The sequence below is a fragment of the Ochotona princeps genome, chromosome 1 (assembly GCF_030435755.1).
Source record: "Ochotona princeps isolate mOchPri1 chromosome 1, mOchPri1.hap1, whole genome shotgun sequence".
Lineage (NCBI taxonomy): Eukaryota > Metazoa > Chordata > Mammalia > Lagomorpha > Ochotonidae > Ochotona > Ochotona princeps.
Window position 1 is genome coordinate 75,882,743 of NC_080832.1, and position 25,538 is coordinate 75,908,280.

Here is a 25,538-nt window from a genome sequence, read left to right on the forward strand (position 1 = left end):
GGTCCTGATTTTTAACCCAGTCTGCTAATTGGTGCCTTTTGCGTGATGAATTTAAGCCATTTGTGTTGAGGGTTAATATTGAGAAATTATAATTTTGCCATGACATATACCTGTGTTTTTGAGGTTGTTGGTAATTGATTGTCATTTCTGTGGATGGACTTTATTGAGATCTCCCTGATTGCCATCCTTGCTTATGGCTTGCATCCTTTTTCTCTGGGAGTAGCGCATTTCTAAGGAGATTTTGTAGAGTTGGTTTTGTGTTGGCATATTCTTCTAATTTCTCTTTGCTGTGGAAGTATCTAGTTTCGTTCTCGTATACAAATGAAATCTTTGCTGGGTAGAGTATTCTTGGTTGACAGTTGTTCTCTTTCAATACTTGAAAGATTTTGTTCCACTCTCTTCTTGCCTGGAGCGTCTGTTCTGAGAAGTCGGCAGTGATTCTGATGGTCCTGCCCCTAAATGTAAGCTTCTCTTTGGTTCGTGCTAACCTTAGGATTCTTTCTTTGTATTCATTGGAGGGTAGCTTGATTACCACGTGTCTTGGGGAGGATCGTTTTGGGTCCACCCTGTGGGGAGTCCTCTGGCCTTCCTGAATTTGGATTGGACTCATGTTCCAGGTATTTTGGAAGTTCTCCTGCATAATTTCCTCAAGTACTTGTTGTATGCCTGTCTCTCTTTCCACTCCTTCTGGGAGCCCCATTATTCTGATATTTGACTTCTTGATGTTGTCGTTCATCTCTTGGATCGTCTTGGTTGCCTTGTGTAGTTGTGACTCTAGTTGGTTAATAATCTGCCTGTTTTCATTCTGGGAATCTTCCAAGTCAGATATCCTGTCTTCTGCTGCTGTAATTCTGTTCGCTAAGCTCTCAACTTTGTTCTTCAAGTCTAGGATCTCGTTTTTGAGCGATTTTGTTTCTGTGATTATGTGGTTTTTAAAATCTTTGAGCTCGTCCCATCGCTTTTCATTGTCTCTGAAGAGTTTTATAATTATTTTTCTGAACTCCTTATCAGAGACGTCTTCAATTTCTTCATCTGTAATCTCTGCGATTGACCAGGCTTTATGGTGGCTTTTTGGGGCGGAGCAAGCTGTGTCTACGTCACTAACTCTCTTATTTCTTCCCATATTTGTGGCCCAAGGTGTTGCTGGATTCTCACCCTAGTCTAGTGTTTGTTTTTGAGAGACCCAGGCACCAGCTTGCTGAGGGGTCTCCAAGCGCTATCCTGTAGAGATCCGAGCGTGCAGGCGTGGAGTAGCAGAGTGTGGGAATTTTCAAGGCACTTTTGGTGCGTCTCCAGTACACTGGACCACAGGGCGCCACTTCCAAGGCTCAGCAGATTCAAAGCGCACTCTCAGCTCGTCCCCTACACGTATGCGACCACAGGACGTGGGGGAATGAAGGCACTCTGTGTGCGCCCCCTTTGCGCAGGAACACAGGGCACAGAGGATTCTAGGTGCTTTCTCGGTGTGTCCCCAGTGCCAGGGACTGCAGGTCGTGGAGGTTCCAGGCGCTCTCTGGGAACGCCTCCTGCACGCGGGTCCGCAGTGCCCTCCTGGTGTGTTTTCCAAGCACAGGACTGTAGGGCGTGGGTTGTTCCAGGTGCTCTCTAGAAGCGCCTCCTGCACAGGTCTGCCCACCCCAGCAGCACGGGACCACCCACCCGAGTGCAGGGGACCGCCCACCCCAGCGCTTGCACAGGACCGCCCAGCCCAGAGGCACACCCGGGTTCGCACAGTCCAGAGGTGAGGGTTCCTGTGGGTCAGTACCGCCTAGCTGTGTGCCAGTCTGCAAGGCATGGGGGAGTATTCAGTGTGCCTTCTGCCTTTCTCCTCAGCGCACAGGACCACTGTGCGTCAACTCCAAGACAGTTTTGGCAGTTTTAAGGCACTTGCCTTGTGTCCCCAGAGGCTGGAGTCGCCGGGGGGTGGAGGGGTGGGGAGATGAGTACCAAGGGTGTTCAGGGTCTGTGCCTGCCGCTGGAGAGTTAACTCCCGGAGCCTCCGACCCACTGCTGCCCCTACCCAGCTCCCTCAAACCTCAAGTTCTTGCAGTCTGCCTCTGCCTCTGGTGAGGACTTTCGCCGTGGGTGCTGCTCCTGGCGGCTGTGGCGGGTCAGGGTCTGTGGCGGGTATTGCGGCTGCCAGAGGTTTCTGTGGCTGCTGTGTCTCCTGCAGCTGCAGGGGCGGCTCCCAGCGCGGCTCCCGGCGCGGCTCCCAGCAGCTGTGACTCAGCAGGTCTGGAGCGGAACACCGTCTTCCCTGCCTTGTTTCGTTTGTTTTCCTGGTTGCTCTTCCGAATTTTGTGGATTTTTTTGGCTCCACACTGTCCAGGTAACTTCACGCTCCTCTCCCTGCAGGTCTATGCTGCTCCACTTACACTTTTGTCGCGTTCTATCCCTCTCTGTCTGTGAGCTCCCTCACATCCATCTTCCTATGTCGGCCATCTTGCGAGTCCCCACTCCCATTGGTTTATGTGAGGGCCGGGAATGTGCTGGGCAGAACCAGGCTGGACTGTAAACACCCATTGGTTCCAGTGGAAGACAGGGATGGAAACAGAACCAACCCAGCAACTGCAACCACCAGCTGATTGGGATAATGGATTGTGCCAGGCCCTGTGCTTGCTAGTACATACAAGAATCTGGTCTGGGAATACCTCAGACAAAGTTTCTTTGGGGATCCCCCCAATTGAGCTTCTGGACTCAGAACCGTAACCATCAAAAGACAGAGGAGAGAACAAGTCAATCAGCCACCTCAGCTATATGTTGGCAATGAAAATACTGGGCAAACAGAGACTCTATGACGGACTATGTCAATCAGTGGATTCTCCAACAACCGCATTGTGCTTGGAGTGGTGAGAGTGGCAGCAATTCGGATCTGTTGAGCTATCAAAACCACTCTGCCGGCTCTGTCTTCAGACCAGAGATGGTCTCCCCAAGAAACCGGTGAACTTATCTTGACAATAAGATGCTGGACTTTATGCCTGGTAGATGCTTGCAATGAAAGAATCTCAACCGAATTTGAACTGTGGTAATGCAACAAGTTGGAGGAATCCACCATGGGGGGTGTGGGGAATCCTAGTGCCTATAAAACTGTGTCACATAATGCAATGTAATCAATAAAAAAAATAGTGTGCAAATAAGAGTGAGTGAAATACTGAATTCAAAGCACCTTGTTGAGTGCCCTTTTCTATAAATGCTATTAATGTTGTTTATGATAATTAAGTTTAGTTTTTGATCCCAAAAGATGTCCCATATCTGTTCTGAATACAAAGCACATTTTAGAAATCACTATGTAACAAGTTTTTGTTTTTGTTTTTGTCTTTTGCTTACTTGGAGAAAGATGCTATTTACTTAAATGTAAAGCATTGCAGATTTGAACTTCTTTGCTTGAAAGTTACTCTTAAAAATTAATAACTAATATCGGAGTAAAACATTGTAGATGGGGCATTACCTTGATTCATAGTAGATATTTGAAAAGATGTTAGTTGAATTGAAAAATACAAGAATGGTTGACAAAAATTGTTCCCTTTAAGTCCTGGGATTTCTTTTGGAAATGCAAATTTTATTTATTTTGTAGCTTTTGAGTTATTGCCTCATGATGACAAATACAAAACATATTGAAAACTGTATGGTTGAACTAGTGCACAGAAGAGGATCCAGTGTTAGCTGGGCTAGCTGAACTCTTACATGGTAATTAGGTATGTATCCAGGACTTTCACCCACCACTTGCATTTTTCTTATTTTAAAAAAAATTGAGTTATTTGTTTAGTTTATTTATGACACAGAATTTGGGGTGGTGGAAGAGAAATCGCCCATTTGCTGGCTCACCCCCAAATGCTCATGACAACCAGGAATGGCTGGGCGAGGCAAAGTGGGGAGCCAGTAACTGTATCCAGGTCTCCCCAAAGGTGACAGACCCAGCTGCTGCAGTCATGGCTTGCTGTCTGCCAGGATGCACACAAAGAGAAACGTGAATCAGGAGTGAGGTGGGGACACAAACCTAGGCATTTAGTCAATGGGATTAGAGCCCCAAGTGAGTGCTTAATCACCTGGAGATTTTCCTCTTGTGCCTCCTGCTTTCTTTTTTCGTTTATTATTATTATTATTACCCTAATGAAATAAGCACAAACTGCAAGTTTAACACTTCTAATCTTCACTTAAGGTAAAATACAATTCTGTATTGCTCTCATGTGCTCCACAGGAGCAGTGGGAGGCCCCACCTGCCCTACTAAGGGGTGCTTTAGCCACTGACCACGCGGCGGCACAGGGCTGGCTCCGGGCTGGGCAACCCCAATTTCAATGGCACTGGGTGCAACCGTTGGGCTGCCCAGTGGCTTGCTCCAAGAACTTATGCTTCAGGATTTACAGGGATTCTGGGGGATCACACAGGTGAAGGAGAGCAATGACCTGTGGATTATGCCCAGGCGAGGAATTATTGTTGAGGGACATCCCCGGAAAAAACCACCATAAATATAGGTAAGGAATTACTGCCAAAGGACTCCAAAAGACAAGGCCACTGTATTGGCAGGTAAGTACAAGGACTAAGAAGTGGTGGTTTGAAGGGGAGAGACCAGAAGACTTTTATGAGTCAGACTGATGCTTCAGCCCATTTGGGCGTTCTGAGCTGGGTTTGGGGTCCTGTCTAGCAGGGCTATATCCCAGAACATGAGAGTGAGTGTTGGAACAGTGGATGGGTCACATTATGTTGGGCCATGACACCCAAGAGACCCATGTCCGGGGGTAGATCACGTAGGGGATATGTGGACCTAACCCTGTGGAAATACAAGTCCCACTGGTTAGCTTAAGAGTTGAGGAGGTAGGGGCTGAGCTAGCTGTGACCATGGAATCTGCCAACACTCTCAGGTATTGGGACTGGGAAAAGGCTGAGCAGGTACAGGCTATAGCCTTGCGTGTGCACCCCTACCAGGGTGTGGGGCAGGCTGGGTAGGTCTCATCATCAACCAGCTCATACAAAGGCTGAGATGGAGGGGGCAGGTCATGCCAGGTGGAGCCAGGCACCTGCTGGCATGTGTGAGATCTAGGTCTGGGAGTGAGCCAAGTGGGGGAACCTGGGCAACTCCCTCATTGGGTCATAGCTTCTGCTGGCGAGCACATGGTCCAGGCTTGGGTGTTGGGCAGGATGGGCAAGGCAGCTCTATCCGTTGACAAGTGTGGAGGCTGGTTTTGGCAGGGGGCAGACCAGTCAGGGCCAAGCAGACCTTAGCCCACTGTCAACTTCAGAAACCAGGTTGGAGTGCAGATCAGTCTGGGCTAGGCTATTACACCTGCCAGTTTGTAAGCACCAGAGATGAGAGCAGACTGAGCAGGTTCAGGTTGTAGCATCCACCAGTGAGAGTTGGGACTGGGAGGGTAGGGAGGGTAGCCGAATCTGTGGCTGGGATCAGGCCTCCTTGGGGAGCTAAAGGGAGTCTCTGACTGGATTGTGGTTCCCACAGGTTAGCGCAAGGGCCAGAGTGGGGCTGTGGTTTAGACTGGACATGGCTACAGTCTCCCTTGGCACAAGTATGGACTGGGTCAGGGTTGTGCCAGACTGGACTGGACTCCAGCACCCACTGGAGCTCTTGAGAACCAGGATGGGTGTAGGATGGGCCAGGCTAGGTCTCTATCCCCACTGAGCCATATGTGAGCTATATCTGGGTGTGGGTCAGGCTTGGCTGGAGTGCAGCACCCAACAATAAGAACCTGAAAGGGTAGGGGCCAGTCAGGAAAGGTCATTGTTACTGCTAGGAAGGAAGGTGGACTAAGTATGGATGGCCCATGGAGTCACTAGCATGCATGAGTCTGGCATTGGGAGAGGTTCTGATGGAGGAGCTTGGGAAGCTCCTCTATCAGGACAGTCCCTGCGGATGAGTACAAGAACCATGATATGGAGCAGCCCAGACCAGTCCAGGGAATGGTACCCACCAACATACATTTGGTTCAGATCTGGGGCAAGCCTGGCCAGGCCAATTCCTATCACCCACTGGCAAATCCGAGAACCAGAATGATATGTGGTTAGGTTGGTCGAGCTGCAGTATCAGCCATCTTACATTAGGGTAGGGCTGGGCTGGGCTGAGCTCGATCTAACCTCGACCAGCATGAGCTGGAACTGCAGGTGACATCTGCCCCAGCCAAGCTACAGCATCCGCTGGCAAATTCCGAGGTGAGGCGAGCCATGCCAAAATGGGCTGCAGCACTAAGCCAACACATCTGAGACTGGAGGTAGGGAATGAGCACAGTAGGGGTGCATGGGGCTCCCTTGCTGGACCACTACTCCCACTGGTGAGCATGAGAGCTGGGATGGGGGCAGACTGGGCTGGGTAGGGCTACAACACCTGTTGGGCTCATGTGAGCTGAATCAGAGGAAAACCAAACTGGGTTGATTGTTCCTACCAGTGCATGCATAAGTAGAGTAGATGTGGATTGGTTGGGCCTTGCCACAGTATCAACCGGTAGAGGCTAGCATGGGGGGCAAATTCTGTCAAGTTAAACTGCAGAACCATCTGGCGAGTGCAAGATCCAAGAGTGGGAGTGGGCCCAGTAGGGAAATAATGGGTACCTTCTTTTTGGGTTGTCACTCTGACTGCTGAGCATGAGAACAAGGACTGGGGCAGGCATGGCTAGACAGAGAGTGGCACCTGCCGGTAGGTGTGTGGGATGGATAGTAGGGCCAGTTGGGTTGAAATAGACTTTAATACCCATTGACATGTAGAAGAGCTGAATGGGATGTGGGACAGACTGGATCAGTCTGAATCAATCTGCAAGTATGAGAACCTGGGCAGGGGCAGGCATGGTGGGGGTTATTGGGAGTCACCTCAACTAGGCTGCAGCTTCCACTGGTTCATGTGGTCAAGGAATGGGCTGGGCTGCAACACCCATTGGTTTGCATAGAGGACAGGGCTGGAGACAGAACTGACCCAGCTTAGGCAAATACACCCAGGAATCAGTTCTGGGATTGCCTCATTTGAGGTTTCTTTGGAAAGGCTTTTCTTGCATTGAGTATAAGAAGGAGTTAAACCATGTTTTCTTTTGATACATATGAATTTATATGAATTTATTTTATGATTCATGATCTCCTTAGCATTTATTCTTATGTACAAAGTGAAGCATAGATCTCATTTTACTTTTGTCAAAATCCATTATGCACTAAAAAGTTTATTTTTGCTGCAGTAATTTGAGATGCATTTTTGTACATTCCAAATACAGGTTTCTGGATGCATTTTGTCTGTTCATGTCCCAGGAACATGGCATTCCAATCACCAAAGTTTCAGTGCAAGGGATGCTTTAGGCAGGGCTGCTTTTTCTCCCACAGTTGCTCATTTCTTTCCTGTGTATCTTTGAATGTCTGTTTTCCATATGAATTTTATTATGAATTTGTCTAGCTTCATAAAAGAGCTTCTTTGAGTTTTATTTAATTTACATTGTTGTAAATTTGTAAGTTAGTCCGTGGAGAGTCAATGTCTTTATAATGTACAGTCATTGTGCAAAAGAATAGGAAAGTTTTTCCATCTGTTCAAGTCCACAGCTGCATCTTTCATGACAGGCCCCTTAGTGGTTTAGTCCAAAAAAATTAACTACTAATGAAAAATTTAGGTCCATGGCATAACCATATACTACGTTTAAGCATTACATATGTGATCATACCCTCTTTGTTACTCACACAAGAGAATACTTACTAAGCATTTACTGATCAGGTTCTATGCTGGCTTTGAGGATATTTGCTCATTTACTCACACTCTGGGGTGGGAGTAGGGGAGAAAGAATGGTCTATTAAATGGACAGTAGCAATTACTCTCTCTTTTTAAGGGTAGCTCAGTCTTTCTACAAAGAACAGAACCAGACTTCGCATTTGTGAAGTATCAAGAAGGAAGTTGAAACTGATTGTAGGACACCTAGCTGGAAATGTGTTTTATAGTTTATTTATGCATGCAATTTCTTTTGCCCACAACTGAGTCTTAAAGAACTGGAAGCCCTAACAATATTCTGCTGAAGCCCTACTTGTTATGTGTGTGAATCTAGTGAGATATCAAGAGGAACGTTGCAATGAGTTGACTTCAGTGGCAGCTCGTACTCAGCACGCCTTTGTGCTCAAGTCACCAAGTTTTCCCGTAGTCATTAATAAATTGACTAAAAAGAAAGAAAATCCTTAAAGACCTTTTTAACTCATCCTAATGTTTTCTGGGAGTTTTTGCAAAGTCAGACATTATGTTAGTGTGCTTTTAACAAAACATGGTTACTTCCCAAGTTCAGTTTATATTCAGTTGAAAAATGTTTTTGTTTTAATTGTCTGAGTCAGAATTAGAGGGGGAAGAGAGAGAGTAAGCAGGTAGACAAACAGGAATGCCCTATTTGCTTAGGCACTCTAAAAATGACTACAAAACCCCGAGTGAGGAGATGCAAAGGCACAGAAAGACCAGGTCGGAGCTAGGAACTGGAAATTCAATCTGGATTTTCTAGGTGTATGGCAGAAAGCCAGCTACTTCTTCACTGTTTTAGCATGAATTTGACATAAGGTGAATTGCTGCATATTGAACCCAAGTACTCTGAAATAAAATACCGATATTAACCAGAGTCTTAACCAATTTTTTACTCTTTTTATTGTGACCACTCTAGCTTGATTCATGTCTACTTTTGATTCAGTGAAGCAAAGTGTCAGGTAAAAGTGTAATTTAACAGGAAATTATTGAACAGGAAAAATTTTTGGATTGTCAATATTCTGAGGAAAAAGGAAAAATTACTTTCTGGCTTGCTTTGACCACTTAGAAATTTTTTTCTCTTGTTATAAAAGAATGTTTTGTTTCAAAATTGAACTAAGCTAATGATAAATGCCATAATTCCGATGAAAACGTAGGAAGTAGTAATTGTTGACACTAGGGAGAGGAGGTGGAGGGGGAGAAGAACCCCCTTTTTTTTGTTTTCATCTTAGCTTGAAAGTAAAAGAAATTTAATATCTTTTTTCCAAAGGTGGGATACTTCTTCAGTGAACTCAAGAATCCCAAAGGGAGATGGTGTTGTTACCTAGCTGGATAAGCTCCTGTTTTGGACTCCTTCCAACCCATACAGGAGTGTCATGTGCAGTCCGACTCCATGCTTGGAGTCCAACTTTCTGTTAGGGTGGCTGAGAAGGTCACAGATGAAGCCACACATACCTGGGTTCCTTCCCATGCACCTGGGAGACCTGGATGCAGTTCCTGCTTCCAGCCAGCCTGGTTGTTGCCACTGTTTGGGGAATGAACCATCTAGTGAGAGATTCTCTCTCTCTCTCTCTCTCTCTCTCTCTCACACACACACACACACACACACACACACACACACTTTCTATCAGTATGCCTTTCAAGTAGATGAAAAATTAAATACTTTAAAAAGAGTTCATGGACTCGCAAGATGGCCGACATAGGAGGATGGTTGTGAGGGAGCTCACAGACAGAGAGGGATAGAACGCGACAAAAGCGTAAGTGGAGCAGCATAGAGATGCAGGGAGAGGAGCGTGAAGTTCCATGGACAGTGTGGAGCCAAAAAAATCCACACAACTTGGAAGAGCAACCAGGAAAAAAACAAAACAAAATAAAACAAAAGGCAGGGAAGACAGTGTTCTGCTCCAGACCTGCTGAGTCACGTTTGGGTGAAGCCGCCAGGAGCCGCAGCCGCAGCCGCAGCCGCAGGAGATGCAGGAGCCACAGAAACCGCCAACAGCCACCACACCCACCACAGACGCTGCAGGGGCAGCACCCGCAGCACCCGCCTCACCCACTGCACCCACCAGGAACCCGCGGCGTAGGTCCTCGCCAGCGGCAGAGGCAAACTGCAGGAACCTGAGGCTTGAGTGAGCTGGGTGGGGGTGGCAGTGGGTCGAGGCTCCTGGAGTTAACCCTCCAGGGGCACGCACAGAGCCTGAACATCCTTGGTGCTCATCTCCTCATCCCACCCCCCCCCCCCCGGAGATTCCAGCATCTGGGGACACAGGACAAGTGCCTTGAATCTGCCAAAACTGTGTCTGGGAGGTGATGCACAGCAGTCCTGTGCGCTGAGGAGAAGGGCAGAAGGCGCACTGAATACTCCCCCATGCCTTGCGGTCTGGCACACAGCTGGGTGGTACTGACCCACAGGAACCCGCGCACGCCTCTGGGCTGGGCAGTCCCTTGTGAGCGCTGGGGTGGGTGGACCTGCGCAGGAGGTGCTTCCAGAGAGCACCTGGAACACCCCATGCCCTACAGTCCCGTGCTTGGGAGACATACCAGGTGAGCACTGCAGACCCACGTGCAGGAAGTGTTCCCAGAGAGCACCTGGAACCTCCACACCCTGCAGTCCATGGCACTGGGGACACACCGAGAAAGCACCTAGAATCCTCCGTGCCCTGTGATCCCGCACACAGGGGGCGCACACAGAGGGTACCTTCATTCCCCCACGCCCTGTGGTCGCATATGTATAGGGGACGAGTTGAGAGTGCGCTTTGAATCTGCTGGGCCCTGGAAGTGGCGCCCTGAAGTCTAGTGTACTAGAGACACACCAAAAGCGCCTTGAAAATTCCCGCACCCTGCTACTCCACGCCTGCAGGCTCCGATCTCTGCAGGATAGCGCTTGGAGACCCCTCAGCACACTGGTGCCTGGGTCTCTCAAAAAGAAACACTAACACAATGGGAAGAAATACCAGAAAAGGTAATGATCCAGATGAGAGAGCCAGCACCCCACCAACAAAGGATCAAAGGCCAATGTCTATTTCGAAGATGCGAGATGAAGACATGGAAGATCTACCAGACAAGGAATTCAAAAAAATAATGTTAAAATCTGTCAGAGACAATGAGAAGAATTGGGAGGGCTTCAAGGAATTCAGGAACCACATAGTCACAGAAATACAACAAATGAAAAGTAAAATCCTTGACTTAGAGCACAAAATTGAGAGCCTAACCAACAGAATAAATACAGCAGAAGAGAGGACCTCTGAAACGGAAGACACGCAAAATGAACATACCCAGTTCATGAAACAGCTAGAGACAAGTCTGAACAAAGCCAATAAGACCATACAAGAAATGAAAGACAACCTCAGAAAATCGAATATTAGGATTATTGGCCTTCCTGAAGGAGTGGAAAGAGAGTCAGGAATGCAAATGGTACTTGATGAAATTATACAGGAAAACTTCCAAAACACTTGGAACATGAACCCTGCCCAAATCCAGGACGGTCAGAGGACTCCCAGCAGATAAGACCCAAAGAGATCTTCACCCAGACATATGGTGCTCAAGTTCCACTCCAACGAAGACAAAGAAAGAATCCTGAGACAAGTACGAAGCAGAGAAAAGATCACATACTGGGGAAAACCAATCAGAATCACTGCTGATTTCTCTGAAGAGACCTTACAAGCAAGAAGAAAATGGACAAAGATCTTCCAAATCCTGAATCAGAACAACTGTCAACCAAGAATAATGTACCCAGCAAAGATCTCATTCGTATTTGAGAATGAAATCAGATACTTCCATAGCAAAGAGAAATTAGAAGAATATGCCAGCACAAAACCAGCTCTACAAAATCTGCTTAGAAATGCACTAAATCCAGAAAAAAAGCAGGTGAATCATAAGCAAAGATGGCAAACAGGAAGGTCTCCCCACTAAAGTCCACACAAGGAGGGGCAATTACACAGATATCAACACCCACAAAAACACATACGTATGGCAGGGCAAAATCACAACCTCTCAATTTTAACTCTTAACACAAATGACCTGATCTCACCAATCAAAAGGCATAGATTAATGGAATGGATTATCAAACAGGATCCAAGTATCTGTTGCCTACAAGAGACACATCTAACCAGAAAAGACTCCAAGAAGCTGAAACTGAAGGGGTGGAAAAAGATATTTCATGCCAATGGACGAGAAAAAAAGGCAGGGGTAGCTGTCTTAATTTCAGATGATATAGGCTTCAATCTTACAACCATCAAAAAGGACAGGGAAGGTCATTATATAGTGGAGAAGGGATTGATCCATCAGAAGTAATTACCATCGTGAACATATATGCACCTAATTCCAATGCACCTAGCTACGTGAAGCAGTTACTTACAGACTTAAGGGGAGACATAGATATGCACACAATAATTGTGGATGATCTTAACACTCCGCTAACAACAATAGACAGATCAACAAAACAAAAACAAAACTCAACAAAGAAACAACAGAGCTCGTACAAACAATAGAACAACTGGACTTGGTAGACATTTATAGAACTTTGTACCCTAAGGCCACAGATTATACATTTTTTTCAGCAGTGCATGGCACCTTCTCCAGGATCAACCACATGATAGGACACAAAGCAAATCTAAATAACTTCAAAAAGATAGGAATCATACCATGTACCCTCTCAGACCACCACGGAATGAAACTGGAAATCAGCAATTCAAAATGCCCCAGGAAATACAGAAACTCTTGGAGACTGAACAATATGCTATTAAACGAACAATGAATCAGAGAAGAAATTAAAGAGGAGATCAAAAAATTTATGGAAACCAATGAAAACTCTGACACAACATTCCAAAATTTGTGGGACACGGCCAAAGCAGTGCTACGGGGTAAACTCATAATAATTAGAGCTCATGTTAAGGCTCAAGAGAGGCGCCAAATACAGGAACTAAACACACACCTCCAGGAATTGGAAAAACAACAGCAGAAGAGCCCCACACACAATAGGAAACAAGAAATCATCAAAACAAGGAAGGAAATTAATCAGATAGAAATAAAAAAAAAGATATACAAAATCAATGAATCAAAAAGCTGATTTTTTGAGAAGATAAACAAAACAGACAACCCACTGGCCCAACTGACAAAGAAAAAAACAAGAGAAAGCAAGCATTAACAGCATCAAAGATGAAAAAGGCAACATAACAACAGACACCACAACCACTAAGGACATAATTAGAAATTACTACAAAGCACTGTACTCCAACAAATCAGAAGACCACCAAAAAAATGGAAAAGTTCTTAGACTTCTGCCACCTGCCAAAACTTAGCCCAGAGGCAAAAAATGACCTGAACAAACTCATAACTGAAGCAGAGATTGAATCAGTGATTAAAGATCTCCCAACAAAGAAAAGCCCAGGCCCAGACGGCTTCACTACAGAACTCTACAAAACATTCCGAACAGAGCTAACCCCAATCCTCTACAAACTCTTCAAAACAATTGAAAAGGAAGCAACCCTTCCAAACTCATTCTATGAAGCCAACATTACCTTAATCCCAAAACCAGACGCAGAACCCAACTGATAAGGAAAACTACAGACCTATCTCTTTGATGAACATTGATGCTAAGATACTCAACAAAATCCTAGCCAATAGAATTCAAAAACACATCAGACAGATCATTCATCCGGATCAAGTAGGATTCATCCCTGGAATGCAGGGATGGTTGAACATTCGGAAATCCATAAATGTGATACACCACATCCAAAAACTGAAAAACAAGAATCACATGATAGTATCAATAGATGCAGAAAAAGCTTTCAACAAAATCCAACACCACTTCCTGCTAAAAACCCTAACCAAGGTAGGCATAGATGGAAAAATCGACAACATAATCAAAGCAATATATGAAAAACCCAACGCCAGCATCATACTGAATGGAGAAAAGCTGGAACCCTTCCCACTGAGATCTGGAACAAGACAGGGATGTCCACTTTCTCCACTACTATTCAACATAGTCCTAGAGGTACTTGCTGAGGCCGTAAGACAAGAAAAAGAAATCAGAGGAATCCAAATGGGAAACGAAGAAGTCAAGCTTTCACTATACGCAGATGACATGATTCTTTATGTAGAAGAACCAAGAGACTCAATACAGAGACTGCTAGAACTTGTACGAGAGTTTGGTAGAGTGGCAGGGTACAAAATTAATGAACAAAAATCAACAGCCATAGTGTATGCAAACAGCCCCAAGATGGAAAAAGATTTAACCAGCAAGATACCATTCAAAATAACAGAGAAAAGTATGAAATATCTGGGAATAAATCTGACCAAAAATGTAGGAGACCTATTTGAAGAAAACTACAAACTACTTAAAAAAGAAATTGAACAAGACCTCAAAAGATTGAGTAACATCCCATGCTCCTGGATAGGTAAAATCAATATCATTAAAATGTCTATACTGCCAAAAGCAATATATACATTCAACGCAATCCCAATCAAATTGCCCAAAACATTCTTCATGGAACTGGAAACAATGATTCAAAAGTTTATCTGGAAACACAAAAAACCACGAATAGCTAGAACCATCCTGAAGAACAGGAAGTTAGCAGGGGGAATCACAGTTCCGGACCTCTGGACATACTATAGGGCAGTGGTTATCAAAACAGCGTGGTACTGGCACAAAGATAGAGAGGAAGATCAATGGAGCAGAATAGAAACACCAGAAGGGAACCCACACAGATACAGCCAAATAGTCTTTGACAAAAAGACAAACGACAATCCAGGCAAATGGGAAGGTCTGTTCAATAAATGCTGTTGGGACAACTGGTTGATAGCATGCAAAAACCAAAAGATAGACCCACATCTCTCACCATACACTAAGATCAAATATAAATGGATAACAGATCTAAACCTACATCCAGAAACCTTCAAACTTTTGGAAGAAAATGTGGGAAATACTCTGCAAGATCTAGGGGTAGGTCCTTACTTCCTAAAAAGGACACCAAAGGCAGTAGAAATCAAGACCAGAATAAACAATTGGGACCTCATCAAACTAAAAAGCTTCTGTACAACAAGGGAAACAATAAACAAAGTAAAAAAGCAACCCACAAAATGGGAGAAGATCTTCGCATACGACAGAGGTGATAGAGGGCTAATCTCCAGAATATACAAAGAGCTACAAAACAACCAAAATGTCAAAACAAACAAGCCACTCAAGAAATGGGCACGGGAAATGGGCAGACACTTCACAAACGAACAAACCCAAATGGCAAATAAACATATGAAAAAATGCTCAAGTTCCCTGGCAATAAGGGAAATCCAAATTAAAACATCAATGAGGTACCACCTGATGCCAGTAAGACTGGCCCACATGAATAAAGCAGCAACAACACTTGTTGGCTAGGTTGCGGGGAAAAGGGAACCCTACTCCACTGCTGGTGGGGCTGCAGGCTGGTATAGCCTCTATGGAAATCAGTATGGAGAACATTCAAACAACTCAAATTCAACATACCGTATGATCCAGCAATAGCACTCCTAGGAATATATCCAGAACACTTGTTTTATGAGAAACCAACATGCACTCCTATGCTCATAGCCGCACAATCAGTAATTGCAAAAACATGGAAGCAGTCAAAATGCCCATCAGCAGAGGATTGGATAAGAAAGCTATGGTTCATCTACTCCATGGAATACTACTCAGCTATTAAAAAAAACAAAATGCAGTTCTTTGTGGCCAAATGGGCCAAACTGGAAACCATAATGCTAAGGGAAATGAGCCAATCACAAAAGGTTAAATACCACATGTTTGCCTTAATTTAAGATGATATGATGTTATGCATAACATGTTATGTTATGTATGTTATATGTTGTGTATAAACTAAAATTGAAATGTCAATGAGGTGATTACAGAAGATGGTTAAGAACTAGCATGTATTTTTAACATATTGGCTACTCATTACTATGTCAATTAATTCCATAATGATGTAAATTTTTGCTGATGGTATGTTGGAGCTTTTAATTGATTGGGATGATACTCTGCTGGCTCTGTCTTCAGACCAGAGAGGGTATACCTAAGAAGCCGTTGAACTTGACTGGACAATAAGATGCTGGACTCTATGTTTGGTATACGCTTGCAATGGGGGAATCTCAACTGAACTTGAACTGTGGTTATGCAACAAGGTGGAGGAATCCACCATGGTGGGAGGGTTTGGGGAGGGGTGGGGAGAATCCCGGTACCTAGGAAACTGTGTCACATAATACAATGTAATTAATGAATAAAAAAAATAAAAGAAACAAAACACACTTTTTAAAATTTTTTTTAAAAAAGAGTTCAAGTTAGCTTAACAGTAGGATGTAGCCAAAGAAACTTTTCAGAATGAGATGTAAATGGCTAGTTTTCAGATTACAGCTTAAAGTAATGTGATTTGGAATCTTGCTCAAGTGTAACTCCTAGACTTTCACTATGTTTTTTTTTTTCTATTTTTGTTTCTTATTCATTTTGTGCTACCCTCTCCTCATAGCACTGTAGTCACTCAATGAAATTCATCCATTCCCAATTTCTCATCTACTGTCTACAACCCTTTTCTCCACCCCATCTGCATTTTTCCTCTTATTTTCTCTCTAGAGTGCCATATCATGCAGTGTGTGAGGCTCTTGGATTTATCACTGTTCCCAACAATCTTCTCAGCTGTTCTGATTCTTGCTCCTATTGGTCCAAAAGCTGTTGTACCCAAAGATCACACAAACATTCTGATCAAATCAGATCTATTATCAGTTGCAGGATGCTGAAGAAGAACATTTAAGTCTAAAATATCAGCAAGTAGTATTTATAGGCAGAAGGTTTAAAAAATGTAGAAAGGTGATTGTCAAAGGATCATTCAATACTGACAGAAAAACTGGGAATGAAATGTGAATTTTTCCATTAAGTCATTATATTTACACAAAATCAAAACTGCTTTTTTCCTTGCATTCTTATTTCTTTTTATCAGTGTTTCTCAAAGTGCCAATGGAAGATGAAATCCTCCCATAGTATCTGACAGTAGAATCAGGTGCCCCTGAAAAAAAAAAAAAAAAAACCACAACCAGTGGAGGATATAAGATTCTCCTTACTCTAGCCCACATCAGCTTTCTAGTGGAGGGTTGTGAGCTTCTTACCCACCCTCCTGAGCCACTTGGCCGACCTAAGGAATATTATATTAACCCATCTGTCACAACCACACTCAGCAGCACACTTCAAGTTAGAAATCTACTCCTTAATAATCTCTCCAAACCTGATTGCTCCCAGTTCTATACCCATGAAGACCTGAGAACATAGATTGCTAACAGGACAGATCCAGACTTAGTTGCTGTATCACTGTTCTGTTTACTTCTTTAGTTTTAGTTTTATATTGTTATGAAGTGCAAAATAGAGGAAAGAAAATTACTTATAAATTGATTAAATACAATTTTTATGTTTAAGATTTTCCTGTTTTGTCTCAGAGCTTAGGGATTTGGATTTTATCATATCTGATTGAAAACTAAAATTATACCGTAGCTGTAACTGGTAATGATTTGTTGGTTCCTTGCATTCCATGGAATTGAAAGTTACTACACCTAGGTTTTCAAGCAGACTTGCTATGATTTAACTGCTGTAATCCAAACCAGCCTTGCTTCAAACTGACAGCACTGCCCATGAATCTCTACCACGTCTAGTCCAAGAAGTGGGAGAGATCAGTTAGACGGCAGAAAGAGACACACTCCCATGAAGTGAATACTTCTCTGCTATAACTGTTTAGAAACTTCAACATTCTTCATGACTCACTAGCTCCCTTCTTTGTGAGGTTCTAATTATATTTGACTGTTTCACATTGTCTCACAGTTCTGAAAATTTTGTTAATTTAAAATTTTTAATTTTCATTTCAGTGTAGGTATTTTTTATTTGTCTTCAAATTTGTCAAGTCTTCTATTAAGACCATCTAGTAAATGCTGGCTTCTGAGACTGTATTTTTCAGTTTTAGAATTTCCATTTGATTGTTTATGTTTCCAATTTTCAAAGAAAATCAAGACAAAATTCCATTTCTCCATAATATTTATTTTTTTCTGTAAACTTTTTTTTATAGATCTATGTTCAATATTTTAAAGTTCCTATCTACTAATGTAAGGAGCTAGTTTGTCTCTGGTTTGGTTTCCTCTAAGCCTGCCCTTTCTAATGCCCTGGGAAGCCTGTGATTAAACATCAGCATTTCCCCATCAGACATATAATGAAGCACTCTGTTCTTTGTTGTTTATTTCTCATGTCCAAGAATCCGAGGAAGCATGTATCATTTTCAGAGTTCTAAATTTGAAGTCATTTGATTTTTCTTTGTCTTAAGAATCAAGATTTTGTTCCTTGGGGGTAAATCACAGTATTTCTGCATAATGAAAAACAAGTTTTTTATATGGTGTTGTCATCTTGTGACAATAAGATAGCACCCGAATCCAATTTATCAGTGGCAGACAGGTCTGAAGGACCCAAGGTATTCTGGAATGCATATAAATTCTTTAGGATTAATAGGATGATGTGTTAATTAAGAATGGGCCTCATGAGGGAATCTCAACTGACCTTGAACTGTGGTTATGCAACAAGGTGGAGGAATCCACCAAGGGGGGAGAGTTTGGGGAGGGGTGGGGAGAATCCCAGTACCTAGGAAACTGTGTCACACAATACAATGTAATTAATGAATAAATTTAAAAAAAGAAAAAAAAAGAATGGGCCTCATTCCTTTTATACTGACTCACAGTTCCAGAAAAAAATGTATACATTGCCTGAAAATCGTTAGAACTCACTGTGTCTGAACAACACTTCCACAGACGAAAGAATAGTCTCAACGATTCTTGTGAGGTTGTGGCCCACTGTCTGCCATGTTTCCAATTTGAGCTGGAGCTTGTAACCCTGCTTCCTTGAACAGTGTGTCTCCCGAGCTCTAGGGAAAAGTGCTTGAGAGTCAACTTCATGCTCTAAAAGGAGATCAACAGCTATTTTTTATTGGAATTTCATTGTTTCAAATAGCTTAAATAACTCAGTCAGAACTAGCCAAGGAGGCAAAGAAAATAGTGAACCAAGATATGTAACCTATTGAGTAAGTTTCAAATGCAAGAAATATAGAATTGTGGAGATGTGCACATTTTTTTAAGAGAAAGTGTGAAAGTTGAGACAGATGCACAAGGGCGGCCTTTGGTTGCATCAACTGTTAAGGAGAATTTATTCTTTCCGAATATAATTTGTTTATTGAATTTTACTGATGCCGTCTTTGGAATTTATGAGAATACCATAAGCTAAACCTATTTAAATATCATTTCTTAGTCTCTCACAGGAAAAGTTGATTTGGTTATTGGAAGAAATTTTAAATAGAAGCTAAACTTTATTAGCCTGGAATATTAATAGTTCCCAGCAGAGGTGCTTCCATAAGGTAAATTAAATATAACGTTATTGCTACATCTATACATTCTTATGGATAATTTGCGGTTTTCTAACAAAATGGATTAATGCAAACATCTTGTCTGCAGACCAGGTTTTAATATGCCTTGGTTTCTGTCATCATTTAGACACACACACAAGTAAACTCACCCAAATGCACATACTTGGACAGGAACACTCTCTTAAATCATGTTGAATTGAAAGACTGGTGATATAGGATGATCCACCTTCATCTATTGCTGCTATTCATGGCTGTGATCAAGCTCCACTTTCTCCAAGAGCTTTCCCTGACTACCTCTTGACCTTCTTGTCTAATTGCTCACCCGAGAGCAATGTTCTGTGATGTTAAGAACACTCAACTGTATTGCTAAACTTATTGACTTATTTTGCTTTCTGGTATAGTTTTCAAACCCTTGAAGTGTATTTTAACATTTGCATACTCACATAATTTATTTTCCAAGGTTTTATGCAAATTGAACATTGTGTCCTTTACATATATATATACATATTCTGCATCTTGTACAGGGTCTGTGATAGAGTTGGTCTTCAACACACGGCAAGAAGGAGGGGGAAATATTACTATGCTCCTAAATCTATGCTGTGAAATATGTACAATTTATTCATTTTATATAAATAAAATAATGTTAAAATCTAAAAAACAAAATAGTAAGGAAAATTCCAGTCCATTTTAATTCTTTGAATCTTTAGCTAAAACCTTCATTCTTACAGATTTTTCATTTTCAGGATTATTAGTCTCCTAAATCTAGGCGAGGATTATTCTGTCTTGAGTGAAATGTAGACTAATCTTTTAAAAAGTAATAAAACTCTCATGGTAGATGCACTCCTTGTTTTAAAGGATATATGCTGGATCTGGAGTAGACCTTCCCCTAGGAAATAATCTTGCCTTCTGAAATAACAGAGCAATCCTCTGGAAGATGGATGGCCCATTGCTACTATCTCAGTACCCTCAGTAAATAGCAGAATGCAGCTCTCTGGAAGTGTACCTGTTGGACTCCAAAAGTGGCAAAAATACAAGACAGTCTGATTACTGCTAAATGAAATGAAAAATCAAGTATAACTAAAAATCTTCACAAATTTCTTTTGCACTTTATCCCAATTTTGATTTAGTTTAATTTTGTTTGCAATGCAATATTAGTCATGGTTCTCCAGAGAAACAAGGAAATATGATGTGTCTGTATAAGATTTATCTTAAGAAATTGGCTCAAGTAGTTATGAAGACTGGCAAGTCCAACATCTGTCGTGTAAGACAGGAGGTTGTAAATCCAACAAAGAGTTAATATGGTTTAAATTCAAAAGCCACTGCTGCAAAACTCCGCTCCCCTTCGCTTTTTTTTTTTTTTTAAATTAAGGAGAGCTCCATATTTTTTTCTATCCACCCCTTAAACTGATTGCAAGTGTCCACTCCTATTTTGGAAAACAAAGTGTGTAAATCCAAGTCCATGGATTTAAATGTAAATATTATCCAAAATCATCCATACATTCAGAATAGTATTGGAGCAAATATCTGGGCACTGTGGACTGGCCAAATTGACATAAGATTTAGCATTATATTTAGAGTATATTTTACCCACATTTTCTTGGCGCAATAGGAATACCATCTGCAAAGGTGAGGACTCTGCCACTTATTAATCAGTATATCCACAAGACTCAGTACAACAGATGAATAGATGACAGAATACTATTGTTAGACATTTTTTTCCTCCTTTTTTTCCACTCCCAGTAGCATTTTAGGCTGCATGCGACTTGGCAGTAGTCCCCATTGCCTCTTCGTGTACTTTTTGCCATGCACACATGATGCCTCATTGGCTAATAGGTCACAGGGCCATGTATTAAAAATATATAATCCAAACTATGCAATTCAGATAATAATTTCTAATCACGTTAGTCAAACTTACCCACATTGTCAAGGGAGACAGGAGTTGGATGTGTTACTTGGTTAAGTAATTTCTACTGCCCTAAACACATTGAAGCCATTATTATTATTATTATTATTATTATTATTATTATTATTTGTATTCAGTGCATTTTGCTTGAAATTTTAGTTTATTAACAGATCAATGTGATTTACTGATACACGTCTTAGAAAAAAAAATATTCCCATCCTTCCTCCCACCCTCTCCTCTTCTTTATTCTACACCTAAGTGTTTTAACACAGTATTTTTCTCCCTGATTGCTTGTATTTGGTACACACACACATACTCCTTCCTTTCTACTCCTTTTCTCTCTGCTTCCGAACATTTTTCTAACTTAATATTTTCTCTAGATATGAAGGGGAATAGTGTTAATTTTAGGGTCTAAGTAGCTTTCCATGAAGCTTTCTTGTGTCAGTAATAGTAATCCCTTCCCTGGGGTTTAACTTATTGCATAGTTGGAAGTCACAAGCTTCAGCAACACACACTTGTGGTAGACATGATGCTGTAAAGCCACGAAAAAAAAATACTAGGATTGATGCCAAAGCCTCCATGAAATAAGACAACAGATTTAGAAGACACTTCAGAATTTCTTTTTTAGATTATTTATTATTTTCCAAGATATAGTTCTGTAAGTATAGAGATTCTCCTCTTTGCCACTCCTTTATCTTTTGCCAATTTCTCCTCCCACCATTTCCTCCATACTATTACAGTAGAAAGTCCTTTGGTAACAACGACAAGTTTAACGTTGTGCTATTTAAGTGAATGATGGCATTGCAAGTATAGACAAAGGTAGAAAATCTAGTATCATATTGTCGAGTTGTATTTAACTGTTTCACTGAGAGTCCTTTTATTTGGGAGTAGGTTTGCATAATGCAGTGATTCTTCGCTGATTTCTTGTCTCTATCACCTGTTTGCTTTTTGACAGGCTTTCCTCAGATATATGCTTACAGATGAAGTCTAAACATGACAGCAGGTGATTTTTATCTTCAACAAGAAGTGGGTGAAAATGTTTTTGATTCCTAGTCAGTGGATTTTTTTTTAGTATTAATTATCACCTTGAAATTAAGTCTCTTGTACTGAACTGTGTTATGTGTTTTGTTCCTCATAAAAATATTCCAATAAATAGAACACATACGGAAGTGAGCTTGTTAATGTATATTTTATATGTGGACTCTTTGTATCTATGGCTTCTTGTTTGAAAACCAGAATAGTTACTAGAGGCATTGTATGCACCAGTTCTGATATTCACCAAAAATACTCTTTTTCTCTTTGAAGAGTAATATATGTCTTTGCACACCTAAAGAAACATGAACACTGTACATAGGAAAATGCAAACATGGTTGTGAAATTTTGCTTAAACGTTTTAGCTAAGATCCTCTTCTAATTTATTCAAGAGGCTTCATTAAAATCCATGATTTATTTTAAAATTGTGCTTAGTCTTAATTTGTAGATAATCAAGTGTGAATAACAAAATTCACTCAAATTATGAAAAATGCTATATATACATATATATATATCACTGAATTATTAACCTACAATGAGTCTCAATAACTGACTGTGTATTTGATACAAATTTTACATTTCTTTCTCACCATGACTTAGAATATTCTCTGTACTTGTATGAGCCAAGTGTCATGGTCCCTCAAACTTTAATAGGATCTGTTGATCTTTTTCAATGTATTGTTATGTGGCCATTTTGAGTTACAGAGTTTCATGGTCATGATCCAACTTCAACTTTCCCTGTACACTTGAAGAAATTTCTTTTTAAGTAAAAGTTCTGAAATAGATATATTTATACATATATATCTTTATATATATTCATATAATATATATGAAATCATATATATATATATGATTGTATATGATCACCTATAAAATCCCAAAAGATGTTTCTCTGTTTGCAGGATTATTTCAGACTATATGACCTCTCTCTGAATTTAGTATTTTCCATAAGTCTATGTTTTTCACTTTTTTCTGTACTTGGGGATTGGAAGTAGTTTAGAAACACTGTGATTGAAAGCACTGTTTGTACTTGGAGCTTAGATTAAAAGCTGAAACATGGAAGCCACAATACCTTCTGTATCTCTCCCCTTACCGTGAACTGCAGAAGTTAAAGATGTGTTCCTCTAAAACTCCATCAAGCTCAGTGGATCATGGAATATAGAACAGAGAACAGAATTATTTTATTCCGTGGTTGCTCCATCTTATCTCCTATCTTCTAATAGTGATATTTTGAAAAGTTTGCTTCAGGGTGATATTTCAAAGAAATATTTTATGTTATAAATGTTTTGAATCTGAAATGCAAACAGGTAAAACCACAGATCACAAAAAATTATTTCTAAATCCTGAAAATTGAGATGGAATTCATGTAATCATTCATTTAATCTAATTATTTGTCGCATGAGATAGTACAATTGTGAGGTATCCTGTCAAAGTGTTTGGATGATAGCAATAAAGATTTCAGACAATAGGATAACCATTAGTTCAGGTCGAATGTAAGGGATTCAGATTCTTTAATTTAAACAGTTATTGTATAATCATAATGCCAGCATAAAGAAAAACATACACATCAGTAAAATAGAGAGTCTGTATAAATATATATATTGAGAGAGACTCTATACATATACTGAGAAAATAAATATTGATGCATATACATATATACACATATATACACAATATATACATATATATATATACACAAAATACATCTGTGATCAGTTAATTTTCAGCAACAGTGCCAAGGCCATTCAGTGCAAACAAGCATAGAAATGAACACACACATACACACACACACGTCTTCACCAAAAGGTGCTACAACTAGTGGATGTTGACAAGTGAGTAGCCACTGGGGGAAAAAATGAAACTGGACTCATATATCACAAATAAATATTACATGATCTCAAAATGGCATTTCAAAATGTTTGTGTGAAATTCCAAAGTAACTTTGGGTACAAAAAATTGTTTTTAAATTCCTGAATATGTGTGGTCTCCAAAAAGCTCATTTAAAATGCATATTTGAAAAAAATATACATGGAATTCAGGAGATGTTTTTGACCTGACATAAACTCATAGTGACATTTTCCATGAAATTTTTAAAGTACTTCATATGTAGAATGTGGAACAGTTGAATTAATATAAGCAGACAGTAGGAAGATAGTTGCTAGGATTTTATGCTAGGATTTTATGTGGAGAGGATTGGGGAAGTTACAGGTCAGGAGGTTCAAAGTTTGTTACACAGCATGAAAAAACTCTGGAAGTCTATTGTGTATCATGGTTATAAAAGTTAATATGGTATTGTGTATTTGAAAATTCATAAGAGAGCAGATTTTAAAATATTTTTACTGCAGAAAACAGTATATAAGACAATGGATATTTTCATCAGCTTGATTTAGTAATCATGTGTAAGTGTGTTGAAAAAGTAAAGTTTACACTTGTGAAAAGGAAAGTTCCCTTAAATTCTGTTTCCAATCCTTGGGAAAACGGGCACGTATCTAGAAAGGTTGGTAGTTCCCATGGGTAACATACGTCTGCAAAATGAGTAAACATAGATGTACTGTTTGCAAGGAAAGAATCTTGATTGAATTTGAACTGTAATACTGCATCAAGGTGGAGGAATCCACCAGGGGGGAGGGGAGAGGTGGGGGGATTCCCAGAGCCTATGAAACACATAATGCAAAATAATTAAGAAAAAAAATAGATTTATTAAAATGTTTTTATTTTATAATTTTAAAAAAGTCTATTTGAGAAACAGGGAAATAGTGAGTTAGAGAAAGTTCCCATTTGCTGGATCAACTGGGATTAGACTAGGACCAGAAACAGGAGTTAAGAACTCAGCTCAGGACTCCCATACAGGTGGCAAAAACCTAGTTGTTTCTGTCATTGCTGTTTTTCCTACAATCTGCTTAGTAGGGAGCAGAAATCAGGAGCCAAAGCCCAGAGTTAACTTAAGGTATGTGAACGTAGAATGTGAGCATCTTAGTGAACGCCTTAACCACTAGGTTAAATTCTTGCTCTTTTTGATTTAATATTTTTTTCTGGGTATTCACCTTTAAGCATTATGTAGAACATGCTCAGATTTATATGTGTATATGTATATTTGAGTTTATATAGCATTTCTATAATCTTCTGGAGGTTATATAGATAAGTATTTTAAGATGTATTATGTTACTACATTTAATATATACATTTTAATGTCTTATAGACGCAAATATTTAATATATACATAAATAAGTTTTATATATATATAAGCAACATATACATAAAATTTATGACATATAATATATCTTTAACATATACATAAAATGTCTTTTTAATTAATGCATTTATTTGACAAGCAGCGATTCAAACAGGGAAAGATCTTTCATCCACTGGCTCACCCACTAAATTCCCGCAGCACCGAGGTCTGAGACCAGGCTATAGCCATGAGCTATGGGTGGCTGGGATTTAGATTCTTGAGTCATCACTATTGATTCTTGGCTGTGAAGGAGGGGCAAGTGGAATGGAAGTGGA